Source organism: Clavelina lepadiformis, chromosome 1 (assembly GCF_947623445.1).
Source record: "Clavelina lepadiformis chromosome 1, kaClaLepa1.1, whole genome shotgun sequence".
Lineage (NCBI taxonomy): Eukaryota > Metazoa > Chordata > Ascidiacea > Aplousobranchia > Clavelinidae > Clavelina > Clavelina lepadiformis.
In genome coordinates this window covers 3,082,994-3,106,456 of record NC_135240.1, presented here as the reverse complement: position 1 = coordinate 3,106,456, position 23,463 = coordinate 3,082,994, and the positions used below count along the sequence as shown (strand labels likewise).

Below are 23,463 nucleotides of genomic sequence, written 5' to 3'. Positions count from 1 at the left end.
GCAAGGTTATGTTTTTCTTGTTTCCTCGAAAATATCTCAAGTATATTACGGTATGCTACCGTATCATTTTAAGGAGAGTGATTAGCAGAAGTATTTAGTACGCCTATACTGTAAAAAATCTTTTCTAATTATAAGTCAGTGAGACAATTGAGACTAACTATAAGCCATACTTTTCGTTGGAAGACTAACTATTAGTCTCAATTGTCTCACTGACTTATAATTAGAAAAGATTTTTTACAGTGATATGCCAAACTCTGTAGGCCTGTAGTCGGGCACTATTTCACCGAAAATGGATCACACTGCCCGTTGTTAAAGACAGGTGGTTAGGTTATAGGAGAATATAAGGTAGCCTATATTTGTATTGGTCGTTTGGTACGCGAGAAACTGATTACAGCTATTTACAGGGCTTGGTTAAAGTTTGATTTAGATTAAAAGGTATAGGTACATTCACAAATTTATGTTACTAGCCTATATGTTAGCCTATCACATTTAAGTTAGGTTAACAAGGAACTGTGAAAACCTACTTTCAACACATTATTTTTTCCAGTGAAATAGTGGTAGGCCTAGCTAATTTTAAAATAAATCTGTTGCAACTGACTTGCTTGGCTGAAAAAGTTTAGTGGTTTTTGACCAGAAATTGTGCATGGAAGAGGCAAATTTTGGTGTCATAGTGTGTACTGAAGCCTTAATCTTTTCGTTTATTTATTATAAATTGGCATTCAATCAACCACTTTTTCTTTGTTTGTTTACTATAATTTGATGTGAACATAAAAAAATTTATCATGCACATTGATGAATCTTGTGTGTGCAGGCTCAACACTTTTCACTTTGGCTGATCCGTAGTGGAATTTGTTGAACCTGAGGGCATGAGATTCTATAACGACAACAATAATTCTTAAGTTGGAAGAAGTGGTAGTAACGTTAAATAAGAAATACAATGTACAAATATGCTAATGAGTCTGCAATGTCCAAATGTTTTGACACCCTGTGAATAACACACGGTACACACCCACAACATTGCAGACTCTTTTTTGATCATTATTATATTTTTTTTATTTCCACATCACGTTATCACTTTTTTCTATTTTTAAATTGTTTGTTATCTGGTTGTTCTGTAATAATAAACATAAGATCCAGATTGATCTACAAATAACTGTTAAAATAATTAAAAATATTTAATGTAAAATTTCCCTCATAACATGTAATAGATTTTCTACTAAATAGCAGGAAATACAGTCGACTCCGCTTAATTCGGACACTTTGGTTCCGCTCACTTTTGGCCGAATTAAGCGGAAAATCAATTGTTCGTTTCATGGTCATGCATAAAGGCAAATAAACGCATTTAAAATACTGTATTGTTGCGTAATAAATGAATTGCAGCTGCGCTATACTGCAGTAGCTGGCACTGATCGCATAAAACGTCTTCGTTTACTTTAGTGAGCAAATTCCACCTGGCCAGCTGGTTGTAAACACTGATTTCAATATTCACTTGCACATTGGCTAGCAACCTCTAAGTCTTTGCTTACTCACATACTCATTACGTTGCAAAACCTAAAGCTTGCTATTTCAGTTTCAATGTAATTTCACTTCTTGTCCGCAATGAAACTGCTATAGGCTATCGGGTTTGGTCATGAAAATGTTGGTCATATTTTTCTAAAGGGAAAGAGTTAATGTACCAAATGTTGTTTTTGGCTTCTCTACAGGCCTGTTTCTAGAATTTTGGCACTGCTGAGTGCTGATTAAGATAGTGCCTTGTGCCTTTGTCTGAGATGTCTCCAAGATTAACAGGAGGAAGAGGCCGCAAGGTTTGTTTTTACATGTATTGATCAAATGATTTATCAGTTATCACGTACCGCGCACATTTTCGTCTGCATAATAGCGTTAACTGCAATTTACACTAATGTTATAAAAGTCCCACTGCGTTACTTTTTCCTGGAAACACTGCATTTAGCAACGGTTTATGTAGGGTGTGCTTTGCTGTTTGTTTTTTATTTATCTTGAATCACTTGTAGAGAAAATCCTCAAAAGATGTTGACGTAACCAGGAAGCTGGGCAAAATCCATATAGCTGGGATGCCGAATACTGGAGTGAAGCGCAAGTCACAGAAATATGAAATCGAAATCTCAAACCCAAGCGTTCGGCTTCTCAAAACACCTGTAAGAAAAGACCCTGTTCAAAGAAAACTTTTTTTTGTGTCCAGTGTTTAATCTGTCACCATCACTGTCCTTTATATCTTATTCCTTGAATAGATTTTGCAGTAATTTATACATTGCTAAGCACTTATTGACAAGCGGTTAATGCATTGCTTTGGATATTTGGCCAATTCTGACTTTAGTTGCATGTTTTTTTGTAGCTGAAAGTGAAAGCTGGGACCTCTGGTTCACCAGTGAAGCCCCGAGGCCGACCCAGGAAACAGGTTTGTATATTTCTCGGACCATCCATTCAATTAACTACATCATTGCATCCTTTCAGATCCATTCTAACAACGACAAACATTACTTTTCTCTTTTTTAGGAGACCTCTGGTAAAATAGTAACATCAGATTCCAATGGAGCCGTTAAGTACATGATAAACCCAGAAGTCATGGAACAACTGCATTCAAAAACCCATCGTAGCAATGAAAATCTTGTGCCAAACCAAGCTATTGATGTTGCAGCCAAAGACCCGGCCTTTGATTTAAGGTGAATTTGACGTGCAAAAACATGACACAGTTAAATAATATGCAGGACTTTGCATCATACGGCATGGGTGTGTTTTTGCAGGCAATCACAGTGTCACCTTCCAAAGGACAAACAGGCAATTCGTGCAGCCATTTTGCAAGATGTCGAAGAATTGGAGAGATTATACAGTGACGTAACCCATCTGCCACACGTGAGTTTTCAGAGGTTTATGGTCATTGTTAAAAATTCATTGCTACTCGTACTAATTTCGAATATCTGACTCTTAATGGAAAGGAGCTTTATGAAGAAAATGTTGCGTTTTTATATTTATTACTGTTATAAAGGACTGTTCCTTATCATATGGTTTGTTATATACAGCCGCCAGCAATGTTATAAACACAATGAATTTCACCAATTGGTGTGCATTGTGTTATCGTTAGTGTTATTCCGCCAAATTAATCCTGCTTTGTAATACATTTATAATGCATGTTTGTTTTACAAACTAATCGTTCTATTCCTTTCTAGTTGTTATGCAAGAGTCGTTCAGTCGATGTTCCACTAACAGCAATGCATTACGCATTGTGTGCCGGTAATGTTGGTGTTTTGCGATCACTTTGTCAGGAACTTTCACGCTTGAAAGATTTTGTGATTAAGCCAGAAGCAGATCCTCCTGCGATGTTGAGAGACTCATCTGATGCACAGTTAGTCGCCTAATTCTGTATGAAAGCAGCAAAACTTGTTGTCATATTGTAACAACGAGATTTTTTCAAAAACTGGTTTAAAGGGGAAGAGCTGTCAGTTATCGATGGTTTAGGACGTGTAATTCATGGTGTTTAAACATAATTTACCAACACATTATCCCATTTCCTCTGTTTTCAAGGATATTAAACCAACATTTGACAGCTCACTCTCACTCGCATCCGACATTGCATACTTTGCATGCTCTATTGGTCTTAGCCCAGAACTGCTTCAACTATTGGTTGACATTTACCCTAAAACTAAAGACGTTGACATGAAAGTAAGTATAAAAGTAGTTTTCCACGCTATGAGGTTAGCCGGCCCATAGATTCCTGTTTAACAAATCCTCTTATACTTTTCCAGGAAATGCTCTGTAACAACATGTACCGGGCACTTGAAATGGGCCATGTTGATACTGCACAGTTTCTCATTCGAACTTCCAGGCAAGAAACGACAGCTTATCCTGTAATTGGCCATGCTTCTGCCATTAACCCACCAGGAGTTCATGGTCTCACAGAACTTCACGAATCGGGTTTGCACACCGAGGAGCCTCTATCATCAGCCTTCACGGTAATGGAGATTGTTGCTTTGAAATATTTTGTTTTAAAGCTATGAAAAGAATCCTTTCAAAAGATTTCCCAGTTTTCAAGTAAAAAATACAACTCTGTGATAGTCATCGTTTGCAAGCAGTTCATTGTGCTGCTAGTAATCCTAACATAACCTGCTTAAAGCAACTGATAGCAGCAGCAAAGGAATGCTTAAACACCACGGATGGTCGCAACCGACATCCAATTCATTACGCAGCGGCTTGCTCTAGCACAAAACCACTGGAATTTCTCATCAATAAGTAAGTTTCTTGTCTGAGTAGTTAAGTGGTCTTTCGTACTTCCGTGTATAATGGTCTGTGAAGTGGTAACTGGTAACTGGGGAATTTCCTTTTGCTAATTTTTGTAGATACATATTTTGTTATCATCTACTTCAATATATATTATATGCACATTGTATGGGCTTATGACTTTTTAGAGCACTGTTAATGTGATTGAGTTGTTTTATCATTGCTTACCATTCATTGTACCATTGTTCACTTTTACATTCTTATTTATCAGCTAATTAACACGTTCGCTGCAATCCAGAATTTTCGTTGTTTTCTTGTGTTGCGATTACTTTAACTTTCTGTACCGCTAGTTGCCGCCAGAGCTTTCCCGCCAGATTTTGTCCACATGTTTTCTTCGCTTTAATGAGTTCTTTTAGACAGTTCGTTTGGATACCGGTGGGTCACATCGCATTTAAACACAAACTATTTTGTGGTCAGTGCCATGGGTCACATAATTTTAAGCAACTTATAGAGTAAAACTTAACTATTTGCTTGTGTGATAGATCGTAGGTACAGGTGAATATATTGTAAGTAATTTCTGTCTCAATTGTTGCAAAATGGATCCTGCATCGTTTTACGGTAGAAGTGCTGCTAATTTTGAGGAATCTTCAGATGAGGATTTTAGTTCAGATGAAGAGGAGTCAGATGATTCAGTGTATGAACCAAGTGATAGCAGCAGTACAAGTGTAGAACAGGATGCAGAGGAAGATACGTCAACAGCAGATGTTGTGACCACCACAGGCATGGTAGAGGGTACTGCTGGTTTAGCCACGCTTCAAAATAGCTGGACTGCTACCAGTGTTAGGCAGAAGAATTTTGGATTCACTGGTCAAGAAACTCTTTGCATTCAGGCTGAACCTTCACACGAAGGTAAAGTTTGGCCAATAGACGTATTCAGTCTATTTATATCAGATGACATCATTAGTGTAATGGTGAGAGAAACGAACTGTTACGCTTGTCAGGTCATTGCAGGACAAACTGTAACACGCCATTCACAATTAAATTCCTGGAAACCAACCTCCTCATCTGAAATCAAGACAATCATAGGAATTTTTTTTATATGGGAATACACAAACTTCCCCAAATAGCACCGTATTGGTCGAAAAGCAAGCTGTATGTTCTTTTTCAATATAGTAAAATTACAAAAAATTTCACCATTTGTCTGTGTTGAACAATTATTGTGAAACAGGAAAAAAGGCAAAAAAATAGTAAAGGTAATTTTTTTCGTAAGAACCACCAGTGGGTCACAACTTAGTAGCAAAGTTTTACGCATGACACAATAATAAGTCGCATCGCAGTGAACTTTTAAAAAAAACAGTAATTTTGTTCGTACGACCCACCGGTGGGTCACATCGCAGTAGCTAAACTTTACGCATGACCCATCGCAGTGAACGTGTTAATTATCTTCTTTCCGCCAGGGTAAGCATTGAAGAGCAAGATGTTAATGGAATGACCCCAGTCATGATTGCGGCGGGGGCGGGAAGAGAGAAGAATGTTGATCTTTTGCTGAAAACAGCGAGCAAGAGTAACTTCCTGCATGTGGTTAATGTTGCTGAACGTCCTGATCGTAACAACAGATCTGCCGTTCATTACGCTGCTATGAATGGCCATGCTGTAAGTAGAGTTAAGCAAATATGGTATTTTATGTTGTACATTTTTTATGAGTATTCTTTATTTTAAACATTTTTACTGAAATATCCTGTGATAATTTATGAAACTGAAATTGTTTTATCTGTTACTGTAAAGCGCCTTTGAGAGTTTTTTATCGGTTGTGAGGTGATTTAGAAATGTTTATTATTATTAAAACGCTCGTATTTTATGTAATTTAAGCGTAATATATTTTACTTTCTATATTACTTACCATAACATACTCAGTCATAAAGTATAGTGTGTTTCCAAGGCAATTTTAATTGTAAAATGCTTTGTTAAGGCTGTCATAGAAGTGTTGGCTAAGTACAAAACTGACTTGAACAAGACCTTGAGTGTTTCAAAGGCTCGTGCCACCCCGCTCATGCTGGCTGCTGCGAATGGTCATGTCCAAACTTGCATGTTATTGGTGGAGGTATTTAAAATGTGATGTTACACTATCATAACTTGTATGTATGTAGTCGTACATGTCACTTTAAATAGGTGCTTCCCAACCTTTGTGTTACGCGGTTGATTTAGGAGGGTTGCCAGCTTTACGATGCACAGTCATGTTTCAGAACTTGGATTGGGGTAACTTATAACGCATGAAACTCTGGTCTCTGGGTTGGAGCTTTTTGTTTCTTAATTTTTTGTGCTATATCATAGTAATAGCTACAATTTTTTGTTTGTTATAAAAAAGATGATCATTTGTTACAAAATGAGCACAAGGGAAAAATAAAATGTGGCAGTGTCGTTCACACAATAATGAAACGTGGCTTAATCAATTTTTGTTGTCTACTTGTTACCTGATAAGACACTTTGCCTCGTGTTGACACAGCTTAACCGTTTTAAATGAAACAGTAACAGCTTGCCAAATGCAAGACAGAATAATCCTTGGAAATCATAAAATAATACTACTGTCAAAATTCCACTTTAACAACAACACAATATAGTGTTAACGTATCAAAAAACCTAAAACAAGTGAGAAACGAAATTACACAACTAAAGCAAATGTGTTATGACAGTGTTGACTGTTGTAAAGTTGTTTGGATTTACCCTGAACGTTATAATGGACTTTAAAAACAAAATATCTCGTTAAACGTAAACATTATAAGCGGTTATACAGCAGCATTTCATGTGCATTTTAAGGTACAAGATTTACCTTGTTTAACATGTGGTGGCAGAACTGTTTTTTTATGCTTAAAATTTGCTTTGTTTACTTTCTAGTTTGGTGCACTCATAGAAATAAGGGACGAGTTGCAAAGGACGGCATTGATTCATGCAGCAATGAATGGACATTATCCTGTAATCACCTATCTTCTACATAAAGGTAAGAGGATGCCTTTAGGTTGTAAAGTTTTGCTATAATCATGTACTACATCTCACAGTGAAACTACAGTACCTTGTAATTTTGTATAACTTATCATTAATGTTATCAAATATTGCCTTTAGTCACGTTGATGATTTCAATTTCAGACACAGATAACATTGTTTGGTTGTAGGTGCCGATCCAAATGTTGCCGACTCATCAAACAATTCTGCCATTCATTATGCAGCAGCTTATGGATGGTACCACTGTGTGCTGGTACTTCTACAAGCTTCTGCCAACCCGGATGTGTATAATGACAGAAAGGTTTGCCAAAATCACTTTGTTCGTATTCACAGAGTTAAATGGAATGCATGCTGTCATGCTTTATAGGCTGTGTTGGCTGTTTTGTTCATGTTACCACTCATTAACTGCTCCAAATATTACACAACAAATTCCAGTCAGTAGTTGTGCGTTAGAATTTTTTATAAACTGGCAAAAGTCTGGATATTCACAACAATAAGAACAATTTTTTATTGTTTTAGATGCCCCCAATAGGAGTGACCTTGTTGAAAGATCACAGAGAAACTGCCCACTTGTTGGCAGAACATCACGCCGATGCCAATTTCCGTGATGAGCGTGGCCGCACTATAGTAGCAAGACTACTTGCTGAAGAACCATTGACACGGGGCCTTTTTGATCGGGTGACTTATTTGATCGATACTTACAAGCCAGACATGAATGCTCAGGATGTACAAGGCATGGGACCGGTAAGACTGACCAAAGAACAGCTGGTCGAAATAAATAAGTTGTGCGAAACTTTTTGATCCATAAATACATTGCCTTTTCAATTGTAAATTTTACGAGTACCTTTAATTTATTGAATTTATTGTCGATTATTATTATTGTATTTTTGTGTTTCCTTATTTTATTGCGAGTTGCGTCTTAATACTGCTTTTCAATTAGATCCACAATTTAGCCGCAAACTCAGTTAGAGTTGGTGAGAACAGAGAAGTTGACTCGATTCGACAATCCGTCAGCATCTGCTTGGCCAAGATGCTCCTGGATAGAGGCGCTGAACTAAACATGGCTGACTACAGCGGCCGCTTGCCACTCTACTTCGCTGTTGACGATGTAAGTTTTGTGTCGTTATTTTGTATTTTTAGTTGTTTTATGCCTTTATTTTTATGAGGCAATATGATCCAGTTAACCTTGAAATTCAATGGTCTTTGATTCAGCAGTTTTATTCTTAGATGAATGTGGCTTTGGTTGAGCTGTTTGTCCGACGAGGAGCACACTGCCCGAGAAGCACAAATTTGTCAGCACACAATGTTCTGCACATGCTGGCATGTAACTGGGATCAGGGAAATATGGCCGATATTGTATTTGGTCTTGTTAACAAGGTAAGTTAAAAATGTTGCGACATTTTGTGAAGGAAGTACTTAAGGAGCAATATAAATGTTAAATGTACGAAATGTCTATGGCTCTATGCAGTTGCACCTTTTCAGCCGTTGTACGTGCATTGTGTTACAATGTAGTCTACCATACCAAAGTGCTTCAGAAATGTTAGGTATATATGTAATTTTAATGTTTATCTTATTAGACATCGCAAACCGTCCAAGAACTAGCTGCACGTCGAAACAAGTATGGATTTACCCCGTTGCTTCTTTTTACAAAATCAATTGCTGACGTAAGTAAACCCAGTTTCACAGTTCATGCGCAAATAATTTTCTTACTGTTCTTGGTGTGCGAGGAGAGCAATGTCATTTTCTACATTTGTTTGAGATTGAGCTGAATTATGTTTTTTCTAGTATGCAAAGCCTGCTGCAGACAGCTCAGATCAAGCTGAAAATGAATATAAGAAGCTTGTGAGTTTATCGACAATGTTTTACCTTATAAACTGTTCCCAGTTACCGTATTACACTATTAGAAACACTTCTTAATATGACATTTAAGAAGGAAGTCAGCCTAAAAATTGCAGCACCTAGAGTCTAGACTTTCCAAACCACCATGTTTTTATTAAAGACAAAGAAGCTTGAAGACCAGGCCTGTCCTTTGCTTGAAGCTTTGGTTATGGCATCTAAGTCTGACGTGAGTACGATTGTTGGAAAAACTCGTCGAAATTATCGCAACCCAAATGATGAAGGAAAATCCGCCGCCCATTATCTCAGTAAATCAGCCATTGACAAGGTAAGTGCCTACAATCTATTTTTGTAACGTTAAAGGGTTATTTGGAAAATGGAACTGTGCATTTTCTGCCTGAGAAGTAAAGTTTTTAGCACCAACTTTAATAGATGAAAATTATTTGCTTTGAAAGGTATTTGCTGTTAATAAAAGTAAATTTCTCAAAGGAATGCAAAGTCCTGGCATGTCTTCTTCGCCACAAGCCAAAGTTGGATCTATTGGATAGCCAAGGTGCTTCACCGTTAATCACGGCGCTGTTGAATCGAAACGGTCGCGCTGAACAGATGCTGTTGGATGCTGGCGCTCAGCCAAACTTTTGCTCAAACAACCCTAAGCACAAATATCCTATCGCTCCTTTAACTCTTGCTGTTGCCAGACATGGGTATGTTGTGCTGGTTGTGTAATGACCTGTTTTTACCGACTTACAAACAGTAGTATTGTACGAAATACTTCACAAATACTTCTTAATGTATTATATATTAATTACGGCTCGGGTTCCAAATAGCGACTGTCAGAACAGCGACTGTCAATAGAGCGACCACACGACAGCGACCTCATTTCTTTTATTAAATCCAAGGCTTAGGCGCACACGCACTCTTTCACCCCCTCCACATACACCTTCCATCCCCCACACCTCTCTACACACGTATGCACGCACAAACAGGCAAACACTGCGTAGTGAAAGATTGAAACCAAAAGGGACTTTAAAACAACCAAAAGTCTTGCAATAAAAATCAAGCCACGTTTATTTCTAAATTGCGAGCAAGGGCTCGAAGGAACTGCCGCAGATCATACTGGCCTCGATTTTGCTGTACAACAGTGATTCGTGTGTTCATTGTCACGTATCTTTTCATTCGCTGAGTCAGGTCTCTGCCTTGTAGTAGCTGGGTTCGGTTTGCCCCTTGAAGGGCTTCCTCCCGTCTTAAAGCTTCGATGAATCGAAAGATGGAAGGATGATGAGTTTCCGTTGATCCCTGAAACACATTGTGCCAACTCTCTAGCTGGTTGTTGGTTCGTGGCAGTCCCGCATCTTGTCTGGCTTTCACACTCCGCATATGTACGGGAAACAATGGCTGTCGTCTGTCTCCCCGTCTGTCTCCCCGTCTGTTTCTTCGGCCCACGTAGTGGTCTTCGAAGTAATTTACGAGAGGCATTACTTCTGCTTTCCTTTTCCGTCTGATGGATGCAGATTTGACGCAGATTTGTGGAAGAGCCAACAGCTGCTGCAACTTCTTCATTAACTTCGGTCAATGCATCCTGCACGATTCTTCGTGGTGGATCCCGTGCTCTTACTGCAGCTGTTTTTACACTGTTTTCAACTCTCCTGGCTGCCACTTCCGTAGGGTTTGGTGGATGCGTGTGGACGCCACTGCTCACTGGGGGTTGTTGTTGCTCACGATACTGAAGGCTTGTCATTAGGCGACCTTTACAACCTGTTTTAGCACATCTCCAATTGATTTTATTTAACTTTGTTTTGTCTTTCCTGTACAAAAAGCCTTCATAACTTATCATGTCACTTCCTTTTCTTGAAATTATAAAATCCATTGGGGCAAATTTTTCAAACGACCTTAAAATTAATGTGACACGTCATAGTGTTGCCTTCCATTTATAAATGCCTCATTCGACTCAGTGAATTCAACTCAGTGAACACGAGTTAAGTCTAGGCTTACCATACGTCCCGTTTTAGCCGGGACAGTCCCGCTTTTAAAGGCTTTGTCCCGGCGTCCCGATCAGTCAACTAAAAGTCCCGCTTTGGCATTTACTGAGCCAGCATTGCCCCACACTACACGAATATTAGCATGATGTGATTGGTTTGTTTAGCCAACTTGCTGAAAAGCAATACCCGATGCGTGTTCTTGTTTCGTTGTGTTAAATGTGAAAGTAATTGTTACATCATTGTAGCGGGTAATTGGTCCAGTGGTGAGTTGATTGTTAGCGCATTCGCTTGTTCACTGTTCAGTAATAGTAGGCTAGGAGGAGGAGATGATCTTTTTGCAGTTGGGTTATTGAAAGAACTTATTTCGTACGGTTCCGGTACTTGTTTGCATTTTCTTCTGCAAAAACCATTTGAATGTGAAAGCCCTTATCAACAGCAAAATTAAAACTGACTTTTCCTGCTGTGGTTTTTATGAGAAAATAAAGTCGAATATAGACTTCTGGAAGAAAGTATTGTCTACAGAAAAGTATGATTGGACGATTATGTAAATTTACAAATGCTTGAACATTGTTTTGTTTCCTAGCAAAATCCATTATTTTAGTTTTTCTTGTTGTCTTACTACTTCAGTTGTCCCTGACGATAGGAATCCAAAATAGTCTCATACTTCTAGTAAAATGTAAACCACATTTATCTGATAGGGCTTGTTGTTCTGAAGCGTCCCGCTTTTCAATCAAAAATATATGGTAAGCCTAGTTAAGTCGCTATCATAACAGTCGCTGTTTTAATGCGGTCGGCATTTATACAATCACCGTTTGGAATGTCGCTCACTTGATTACGTCGCTATTATGAAGTCGCCATTATGACAGTCGCTGTTTTGACAGTGGCTATCCGGCCTGGATGCCATTAATTACGCAGTACATGGATGTATGTGTTTTTCTAACATTTCAGTCCTGGCGATCGCAGCCTGCTTCCGGCTATCCGAGCTCTTCTTCAAACAATATCAGACATCAAACTCGTGCCACCCGATCCCAGGAATGGAAGAACTGCGCTCATGTTTGCGGTTGAAAAGGGAGAAGGGCAATGGGCATGAGCAAGCATGGGCAATGAGCATAAATCCCTAATCCTGTAACTGCCTGAGATTGTGGAATATAAAACCCTAATTCAGGACCATAATTATTCTGTTCCATCTTTCTGTTCCAGTCAATAGCCACTTTTACATACGATAAAAGCATTATTGTACAAAGGCTTCGACAAAGTTTTCTTCTTTATAGAAATTGACCCGGTGAATGCCTTGCTTGAGGAGCAAGCGTCATTGAAAGAATGTGATGCCCAGGGCAGGACACCTCTTCATCTTGCTGTCAATGCAAGTGGCCCATCATCTGCCCTCTTTGACATTCCTGATCTGCTGATAGAGAAAGGCGCCAGTCTCACAGTTGCTGATAAATTTGGACGGGTTCCTCTTCATTACGTTTACGTGAAGATTGGCAAGTAAGTTTAGCTTCTTAGACACTTGCATTATCTCATTTTATTTTCATGAGTAATAAATTTGTACAGGTCCGGTTGATAATGATATGATGAAATCATATGTATAATGCATTAATGCTATTGCTAAACATGAGAGTTACGCATTCAAATACATCTCCATTGTGTAACATTAAATGAAGCAACAAGAGAAACTATTGTATTACGGTTGATAACAACGCATGTATTTACAGCAATAAGCATCTATGCCATTGAGCTTATTATTTCTCAGAGAATTGGTTACTTCGGAGAAAGGGTGTGATCCCATTGAACTCACGACACTGCTCACTTCAGGAATGTCCGGTGAGGAGGTAGACACCGCTGACGCTTCAGGTCGAACTCCTCTTCACGAAGCTGCTCGTCAAGGTGCGATGATATGCTGCATGCATCTCGTCGAGAGAGGGGCAAACATCAACAGACAAGATTCGGATTGCAACTCTCCAATGAGCCTCGCTGTCAAAGCCGGCCATAACAGGTGAGGTTAAGTTCTTAAGCACTGGTCTTTTTCTATGAAGTCTATTGAAAACGTGATATTTTAAAGTAATTGTGCCATGTTGTGGAAAATTATTTGGTTGTCAGTTGTCGCATCATTCACTTTGCTGTTTTGCATTCACCGCTTAACTGGGTGTCTTGTTTTAAGCGAAATGTACTTCATGCGTATCTGATCAAAGTATTGTGAACTCTATGAACTCATGTTTAGATTTGCTTTTAAATCGAGGAAATGGTTGTTGTTTGTCTGTAAAAGCTGATGAGCACTAAAAGAATTCTTTGACATATTTTTCCAGTTGTGTGATGATGTTGATCCGGAAAGGTGCTAACGTCAACACAAACGTAATCACAATCCCACGTCCACTAAGTGGAGCTGATACCCAGGAAGAAACTTCCCACAGGAAATGGAGACTGAAGTCTGCTATTGCCCCGCCACCCAAGCCCACTTGTGAACCGGCTTTCAAGGTGAAACTACTTAATAAAACATTGCACCAAATTTTTGGAAAAATAAACAACTGTAGAAGTGTTCATGTTGTATTGGACACTAACATGTATAAGGTCCTTTCCCAGAGTATAAGATTACTAGATGTACAACGCGCAGAATATAGTGTTAATGTTCAATACAGTATGAAGATTTTTGCGCTTACTGTCTTTTTTGCCAAAATTTGCCCCATTCAATTCTCCCAAAGTTATACTTAATACATGTTAAGCTACCAGGGAGCTCTCAGCCATGCACATTCCAACCTTGTGTTTGTTACAGGTTGTTGTGGAGAAAGGCTGGCAAGGTGTTACTTATGTTATGCTGGATAGGCTTAAGCTTGTGGAATGGAGTATGCGTCAGCAGTAGAAGTGAGCACCAATTTACCATTAATGTTTAAATAATAGTTTTATTTTTTAGTCTTTAATGTCTCATTAAATGTTACTTTTAAACTTCTGTTTTTATTTTGCATTGAATACCAACCACATCTGTCCACGACTTTGCGCCATTGTTTACATTTTCTTTGCAGTCGGCGATGCGAGCTCGAAAATACCAGGTCGTTTTATCTCTACTTCGCAAACAAAGAGATTCTAGCAAGCTGTGTGAAAAGAATGACCTGAAGCAGAACCTTCTCCACGTTCTTGCAATAAATCGACCAACCAACACTGATGTTCAGATCAAGGTAGAAATGATTTTTAGATTTCCATTGCTCACCCTACATCGGAGATGAAGAAAGTTGTCATGTTGAGTCTAATTCCATGATAACTGATACAAATCTCCAATAGCAAATGTGACATATTAGAACAAGGGCTATGGTGTAAGAAAACTTATAACCACTACTCTTATGTCAACAAGCATATGTTGGGCGTAATAACCTTTGTTTCCTCTTAAGCATGGTAGCATCGGTTCACACTAGTGTTCTTCAGGTGGCAAAAGTCTTAATTGAATGCGGTGTGCCAAGTTACACAACTGATGAGCGTGGATGCACACCATTTCATTATGCTGCTTTTACGAAGAACCTTACACTCATCTAGGTTTTATTGGTATGCAGTGTTAGTTACCGTGATGCCCTGTATTTTAAAGATAGCTAACCTTCACGGTCTCTCATTTATTTGTTTTGCAGAGCGAAATCCTTCTTCGTTCCGAGGCATGATCTCACTCACTGATTTGGCAGGTAGAAATGCTTTAGCCGCTCTGCTGTGGAACTCTGCAATTAATGATGACACAACTGCTAACATATTGAAGTAAGTCTTAAATTAAAATTGTAGAAAATTTAGTATTTTGTAGAAATTTAATTTCAAATTAAGCTGTGCATGTATAACAGCTCGTAAATCAAAACATGCCATTTTAAACTTGTGTTTCTATCGACATTTCAAAGCAAAATTTACCCGGTTCTCTTAGACTCGTCCTGGAGCATGATCGTGGAAGTGGAGCGATAAATTGAACTTGTCGATTCCCGATCCCACTCATCGAGGTTTCTTCTCCTGACTGCGATCCGGCTATTGTTGTGAACGATTACTTCAGCGGCGAAATCGAGAGCATCGTCATCAACCCACTGACAAGAGCCATTCAACTGAAAGCTCATCGGGTGAGGCATCTTAGTGTCTGAAATGAAAACATTAACTTTTCATTTTTATTCCTATTTTTATTATTTGTTTTAGTCGTTATTTAACCATCTCATATGTTATTGCAACAAAGTTTTTTCTGCCCATGTATTATGCGCTTCATGGTCAGTATTGGTTTTTTGTTTGCCGTTGCACACCTTCTTAACAATATGTTACATTGTTACTATCATGGTAATTTACTGTACAGGTGATTGACCTCCTGTTGGATTACAACGTTGACATCAATATTCAAGTCGATGGAATCAAGAATCAAACACCACTCATGCTGGCTGTACAACATGTGGGATTAGCTTACAGAATCTGATTATTGTCAATAATAAACATCTGTGGATGTATTTATCGACCAAGCATTGCTTTCTCAGTATTTTTTTTTCGATTTATGTAGTCAATGCAACAGTTAAATGTTGTTCATTGTTGTTAATTTTAGAATGATGAAGATGTCGTTAAAAAGTTGCTTAACCACAAAACGCCAGTCTTGCTGTCAGCATTGGACAGTGACGACCGAACGGTCCTTCACCACGCTGCTAAACCACTTGCTTACGGCTGCTGGGAAAACATAACCAATTAACCATACTGAAGTAAGTCAGTATGTGTGCTTGCTCAGGTCAAGGCTTCACCTTGATTCACCTTGCTTCAATTTATTAAAATTGCTGTTTCTCAGACGAAATAGCTTTTTCATTGCTTTCTCAGGCTTCTCGTTGATCAAGGGGTGCCGATCCCCCAAGTTGACAGATTCGGAGGCACCGCACTCTCGTATGCTCTTGAAGGAGGATCTGGAAGAATGTCTGACGAATTACAAGCTGTCATGAACATCGATCGTGAAAAATGGGTCAGTTGTTCTTTTAGAATTGTTTGTCAGCCATTAATTTGCTATAATTTTGTGTAATTCCACATTTTCAAAGAACTTTTTGCCAAAATAGCACAGAAAATATTTTTCTCCCATCGTTCAGGTAAAGCCAAGCTGCATCACAGCAGAGGTGTCTGACAACATCATCTGGAGCACTTCAACGAAGACGGCAAATGAATGGAGAAGCATCAATTAGTAAGTTGTGCAATTGTGATGTAAAATTGAATTTTAACATGAAAATATTAACAACAATCAATAATATAATAATTAATCAATATCAATAATCAGGCGCATTTTCTGTATTTACACTTACTCGCAGTTCCATTTGTAAAGTTACCCGGTTTAGTTATAGATATTAAAATTTAATCCGTTCCACCGTGTGAAATGTACAATTGTACATGTTCTAATTTTGATATCTTGCTCTGTTAATAAATTCAACAAGAACCTCACATTTAGTTTCAAGCCACAAACGCGCAAGTACCATCTCGTAGCGCCCGATGTTCAACGTCAGCGTGGAGTCGCAGATTTGGAATTTGACCTCCACACTGACATCCAATCACTGCTGCACAAGGAAATTCAAAGCGCATTTGCTGACATGGTAATTTCTAAACTCAATTGCAGTGAAAGCTCGGTAACTCGAATTAATTCGAGTTATCAGAAGTTAAGAAATTGGCGGCTAATGTCCATGAAAACGAGATTAAAACCAGGGATTTTGTAATGAGTTCGATTCCAACTCCTAAACAAGCAACTCATTAAAACTTGCTCATAAAACTGATCAAATTTCTTCAGTTATTAACTGAAAATATCACATGTTGTCTAGGTTGAAGAATTAATAATAATATGTCAATTGTCAACCCATTGACGAAACACGTCACTTAGTTCTGGTCATAGTTATTGCATTACTATTAATGTTATTATGATTGTCTTTGAGATAATGGGTAGTATTTCGCCACAAAGGTCACAAAAACCGACATTTCAAGTTAACGAACTTGAAGGTAGCGTTAATTATAAACACAAATTTCACTTTTTCGCCGGGACCAGTAAATTTGCTTTGAGTAATACAGAATTGTTTTAACGAAGTTCCATTGCATTTTGATAACAACAACTTCAGATTATATTTCTGTTCTTACACTTGTTCCTCTAATAACGTGCCTTATAAATGTCATTATCGTTATTTTGCCCACACCAGCGTTAATATCATTCATTCCAGATCAACGTGGACAGCATGAAGGAAGCCATGAAAAGCACAAACGTCGATCTCCATGCCATCCCATTCGGGCGCCTGGAAAAGGAGCGATTGGCGATGGGCATCAGCATCTTGAATGATATTAAGTGCGTCTTACTACATTATTATAGAAAATTAAACTTGAATAAAAATGTCGCATTAAGTTGTTTTGATAAAGTAGTGATATTTGCAATGTATTTTTATTTGCAGGGATTTGATCATATCTGCTGGTGAATTGAAGCCCACAGATCCACAAGATCAAATCAAACTCGAACAGACTCCAACGAGCGCTTGAAAAGGTTCAATCAAATCTGCATTTGCACCATGCATAGCTGTACCACAACCACACAACTTATCTCAATCAAGCAATTTTTATCAAGTCCTTTACTTGTTCATTGTGCAGGTTCAACAGAATAGTATGGAATATTACCGTTTACTACCACCCCGTGGTAGGATTTTTGACCGAATTCGTCCAATAAGTGACACCGAAGTGCTCTCCCGCATGATGCTTCAAACAAAACGACTGTGTGAACTTGAATTTGCCAACAAGGTCCTGCTCGGTGCACAATATCGTATCAACGGTGAGTGGTCACTGGCTGTGTTTTATTGCATCTCCTTATCTACATACAGTCGTAAGCTGGTTCAACATTTTATCTGGATGTTACTCCTCACTTTTATAATTTTATTATGTGATTGATGCTGGATTATTTCTCTACTTGGCCACAGCGCTCATAAATTTAGCTTACTTATATATATTAAGTTCTTCACAAGATTGCAAAATATATTTTGTCATGATCAGGACCAGGACAATCAGCGAACAAGGAAAGTTCAGAGGTAACTCAACCTTGTCGCCCGAATCCTTGTTCCGATGGCGAAGTTTGTGTCTTGAATCGGAAAAAGTGCGATGCAGGTCAATCCTGTCCTCAATTTAGCTGCTTATCAGGTATTTTATTGACATTAAGATCGCTGATTTTTTGTGTCTTTTGCGGCAGAAACCGTAATGCTTAATGCAATGTAGTTGCTTCACTGCCACCTTACACATCATCAGCTTAGCCCAAATTTTAATTCGAATATTTTTGTCTCGTCAACTTAGGATGTAAAATGGGTCATCGATCTGCGTTTGTGGTCAGTCAAGGTTCACTTGTGAGAGTGCCGGATAAAGCACGTGGTGAAGGCTGTTTCATATCATGCGTGTGTTCAGCAAATGGTTCTCTGCGCCCGTGCACTAAACTGCCCTGCACCGATGTACAGAAACCCTGCAAGCTTGCCGGTCAACTAAGAAGTAAGTATATTCAGTAAAAAAACAAACCGCGCTTCTATGGGCCGTCTTTTCCATTGCCAATGTTATAGGTTTACCACAAATATAACAATTAGGCTATAATATGTGGTTAAGCTATTTATGGAAAAAAGTATCCTTTTGCAAAAGGATATGCGATATTTTCCTTGGGATAAGTTTTGACATTTTCTTATTGGTAAATAAACACTTCTATCAAAGGTCACGGCAGCAGTTTTAAGGTGGATTGCAACTTTTGTAATTTCTTTGCGGGAAATGCCACTTGCACCACTCGTCAATGCCAGGCTACAGATATCCAAAAAGGTGCTTTTACGGGTAAGGTATAGCTAAATAATGTTTCTTAGGTTTACTTTATCACTTAACTAAACCGAAGCATATATCCTTTGAAATGACTTGATATATACTTCACAAACTATGGATAATAACTAGGCTTTCCATACGTCCCGTTTTAGCCGGGACAGTCCCCCTTTTTAACGTCTTGTCCCGGCGTCCCGATTTGTTAGCCAAACGTCCCGGTTTGGCATTCAGTCAGCCAGCATAGGCATACCGCATGGAAGCCATACACGAACATTGGCAATTTGTAGCTCTTGAATTAACCTTTCATGAGCATCAACAGCTAGACATTCTGTTAGTAGATATGTTGTTTTTGTCCGACCAGAGGTCATATCTTTTATTGCTTTGGAATCACTAGCAATATGCTTCAGGGTTGGTACCATGTATGACATGAAATTGAAAGAAATATTGCATCTTGCAATTAAGGTCACAGTATTTAATTCAGCTTTGATGCAGCCTTGACTACTTGTGACATATTGCTCCATCGATGTGCTTCCAAGAACTTATGCAGCATTTTGACAATGTTGAGCAGTTTTTGCATGTTCTGATTATTAGTTCTGATTTCCCAGCAAGAATGTTCTTGTCACAAAACTGACAAAATGCTTTTGATGCTCCCTGAGACGAAACTTTTAACCATCCTTGTGCCCAGTTTTCCTTTTCCCATTCTTTTCTGTAGCTTTGCGATCGAAACCTAGAATTTTTGGATCTCACCTCTTTGGGCGTTGTCAACTTGTCAACAACCAGAATTATTGTAATTTAATGATAAAAGTAGCCTATCGTATTCAAGATCACTTGACTTGATCAAAACAAGATCACTTGATTCCTGTAATCCTGTCTGTTCAATCTGCTGATTCTGCTCATCTGCTGTCTCACAGTCTCACTCTCCAGTCTCCACCTGCTGGGCTTTTCCAACTCTTTTTGCAATTTACAATTATTAGTATAACCACAACCAAGACTTAAAACTAGGTCATCCCTGACGTACAGCTTCAATCTGACAATTTACTTAACTATAGTGTCCATTGTTACTACATGAGATAGAACGCATTGTTTCATAATCTGATCAAACAACTGGTCTAGACCGGGAAAATGCATGTCTAATTCAACAATGCTAATTCATTAAAGAGCCGCAGTTTGGCCACCCCTGGCTTAGACTATGTTTTTGTCATTATTCAGTAAATTTATTATTTGAATTTATTTTTATTTTACTTTAAACAAAAGGAAATCTATGAATAAAAGTGAAAAACCCGTAGGGTCACCCTACACCCTACAAGGGGCCAAAAAACCCTACCGTAGGGTAAAATCCCTACGAGTGGCAGCCTTGATTGGCATGTTCTTATTATTGTTTTTGCTGTGTAGCGTACCGGTACTTCTTGAAGAAGAACTCGTGATGTTGTATATTGTTTATTTCATTGTATTCGATAAAAATGTTATTGTGACGTCATTGTTAGCGGATAATTGGTACGGTAATTTTCCGGTGAAATAGAGGCAGCCATCTTTGTATCGTTAACGTCAATTCCTTCCTATTTTTCGAATTGAAACCGATATTTAGAGAACAAGCACTTGGAAGTTTCGATGGCAATATGGTCGATGAAGACAGCTAGGGTGGGTTTAAATGTACGCCTAAGTAATAATTCCGAAAAATGTCAAGTTGAAAAATCACAGCTAAGGGGTTTGGGTTGTTTGAAAGCGTCCCGCTTTGAAGCCACAAAATTATGGCAAGCCTAATAATAACTGTCCGTTAGAGTGTAATAATTCAACACTTTTTAACTACTTCCTCGTTCTAACTCTACTTATTTAACCAACTATACTTCTTTAGGCGTAGCAGGGAATTGTTCGGCATTTTATCAACCAGTCTGCGGTAAGAACGGCCAAACCTATCCCAGTATGTGTGTGGCCAAGTGGCTCGGACAAGAAACGGATTCTGTTTCATCGGGATCGTGTCTAAGTAAACGACCGTGTCATCCGAACCCGTGCAAGCCTAAAGAAAGGTATTTTACGGTTGTTCTTAACCTCGCCAACAGGCATCCCCCTTGCTAATTAAAAACCAGTTCATATCACTCTGTGTTCGTCCTCGTTAACGCTATACCGGTGCAGTATGAGCTACAGCCATATTACCCTACGTATGAACAGTTTAAAGGACTATCAGGAATTTTTATGGATCTGTAAATGGTGGTAACCTTATTTAGTTAATTTGGATTTTAGGTGTGTCCCCACTCCACGCGTGTGCTTGAGTGATATAAGCAAATGTCGCCAATACGAGTGCCTTCCTAGATTCAGGCAATGCACACGATTGCTTAAGAGCGCCACCCCGCCGTTAAAATCATATAGCCTCCATTCCCACCGCTACCTGGATGTCAAGGTTTTTTTGTTAAGGCATACCATCAGTTAGCATTTTGAAGTAAAAAGTGTTTATTTGCTGAGCGATGTGTTTTCTGTGCAGAATGTCTTATCATCATCGCGTTTCTTTTCCAACACGGCTCTGCTTGCAAATAATACTGTGGTTTGTGACGCTAAAAATCAACAGTTTGAAGATATTTGTAAACTGATTCGGAGCAAACACAGACGTTTTGCTTACCAAGGTTCTTGCCAGGTTTGTGAAAACTTACATTTTTCAAAAAACTAGAATATTTCCTTTTTCACAAGTCAGCATCCGAAATATTTCCTCATAGGCAAACTGTTATTCGCGATACGCCCAGGCTGTGTGTGGACAGGATGGCGTCAGTTATAAGCATTCATGCATGGCCGATGCAAACGGAGTTTTAATTGATCATCTAGGCCCATGCAGAAGCATTGGATCTGCCACAAGTTAGTAATTAAAACTCATGTAAAGCAAGTTAAGAACGCTTTTAAAGTGCTCAAGTTAAACCAATCATGCTTGAAGACCTCACCGATATGTTAACTTCAAATCATTGTGCTGATACAAGTTTACCTAACCACAAAAAGTTTGCATTTATGTTTCATTTTATCCAGACGAAGACGGGACCGGAAGCTGTTCTGGTGTGGTTTGTCCTCCTCTCTCCAACCCCCGCTGCCATAAAATCCGTCCCCCGGGATCATGTTGTTCGTTATGTGGAGGAATGTTTCGTGTCCTCATCAATCGCATCCATCTGCGAGCAATATCGGAAGCTTCGTGGAATGGTAAGACGTAGTAATAGTGTTAACTCAAGGAATCCATTTGCTGTTAATTCACTTTTTAGCTAAGTTTTGTCCCATTTGTAATCGTACTCTTACCCGACCGGGCAATAACCCTCAAACAAATATAATTATGGTACCCGACGTTACTTCTTTTATATATTGCTTGGCGCTAACTATCTAAATTCATAATGTGTGAATCGTTTTTAGTAACAACTTCTTAAATTAGAAAATCTTTTTATCAAAAGCAAAATTTCACTTTCTTAAAAAGTGAAAATTAGAATACTGTACTTTGACAATGGAATTTAATTGCACAGGACCAGTCACGGTGAGAGATATTATATTTTTACTACTTCATCAACTACATATCTTGGAATGCAATGCATATGGCCAGTTGACAACCGAAGGAGACATGGCAATTGTAATCGTTTCCCGCATTCCAAAGCCATCTTTGATTCAAGTAAGCAGAAATTCCAAACTCGTATTACAGACAAATAGATTCTCCGTGTTTTTATGCAAACTACAAACGCTTACACAAAACTTTATCAACTGATTTAAAAAAAATTTAAACAAATTTATTAAATATTTTTAATTTACCAAGAAAACAATGATTATTATTTTTACCAACTGAGAAACGGCAAATTCATTATAAATTCGGATTATTTCCTGGTTATACGCTTCAATGATCACATTTTGTATTTGTGTAGGTAGAAGCTTGCACACGAGAAGCAGAGCGACTATCTCGTCTTATCAACATGAGAAGTCCCACATTGACTTCTTACCTCATCTTGTCGCCCCTAACAGCATCTGAAATTTCCACTCCCGGAGATGGAGAATCAGCATCAAAAGTGGCGCCATCTTCCAAAAATACACTCTTCCTCTGCAGTATTGTGACGTTATTACATTTTCTCGTAAGGCAATGCATCACGTGATTACACGATCACAAATGGGCAAATCAGCACATTTTAAGCGCTTCAAAATGGCAGCCGCGCGTATTTCGAAATAATGGGCTGCAAAGGAAACGATGCGTGCCGAGTTATTAAGATTATACATCGAAATCAAATTTCTGTATACCGTGACTGCTTTGTTGCCTTTTTTGCCGTTTTGGTTGCATTTCTCCCTTCGATTTATATCACATATAGATTCTATTTATGGTGTTCCCCGATTCAAAGTGATCTACAAATATTTTTGTAACATCGAAGTTTGCACGAAACATTAAACAAACTAATAAGTTCTTAGAGTCTTTGAAGTTATGATTTGGACGTAAAAATGACTTTAGTAAGGAAAATGAGCACTCCACAGACGCTGATGTGGGTTGACACTTCTGCAGTTTTGCATAAAGCGCTGGTGAAATGTCTTGTCTTTACAGACCGTCGTTACAGACCTATCTCGAACGGCCTATTTTGTAACCGGGCAATAAATTAAAATGTTCAATTGGTGCAACGTGTTTTCTGTCTTTGGATTACAAAATCGA

The 23,463-nt window shown here is 38.6% G+C and overlaps 1 pseudogene across 1 annotated transcript; it reads left to right on the top strand.

Moving 5' to 3' along the window:
* The first annotated feature begins 1,701 nt into the window (after nucleotides 1-1,701).
* On the top strand, nucleotides 1,702-23,397 carry LOC143448529 (uncharacterized; annotated as a pseudogene). The gene is made up of 47 exons (XR_013114464.1): nucleotides 1,702-1,805; nucleotides 2,013-2,156; nucleotides 2,354-2,416; nucleotides 2,515-2,681; nucleotides 2,763-2,871; nucleotides 3,186-3,365; nucleotides 3,541-3,678; nucleotides 3,762-3,980; nucleotides 4,049-4,245; nucleotides 5,691-5,886; nucleotides 6,203-6,334; nucleotides 7,126-7,228; nucleotides 7,401-7,531; nucleotides 7,750-7,974; nucleotides 8,171-8,338; nucleotides 8,458-8,607; nucleotides 8,808-8,894; nucleotides 9,016-9,072; nucleotides 9,230-9,394; nucleotides 9,556-9,770; nucleotides 11,994-12,119; nucleotides 12,315-12,533; nucleotides 12,799-13,041; nucleotides 13,352-13,520; nucleotides 13,816-13,904; nucleotides 14,063-14,215; nucleotides 14,460-14,566; nucleotides 14,646-14,777; nucleotides 14,935-15,121; nucleotides 15,346-15,438; nucleotides 15,586-15,736; nucleotides 15,849-15,987; nucleotides 16,109-16,200; nucleotides 16,462-16,603; nucleotides 17,216-17,337; nucleotides 17,441-17,529; nucleotides 17,634-17,811; nucleotides 18,030-18,173; nucleotides 18,324-18,512; nucleotides 18,726-18,839; nucleotides 20,674-20,845; nucleotides 21,060-21,216; nucleotides 21,298-21,447; nucleotides 21,527-21,662; nucleotides 21,828-21,995; nucleotides 22,307-22,449; nucleotides 22,697-23,397. The product of XR_013114464.1 is annotated as an uncharacterized LOC143448529 (transcript).
* Nucleotides 23,398-23,463: the final 66 nt, after the last annotated feature.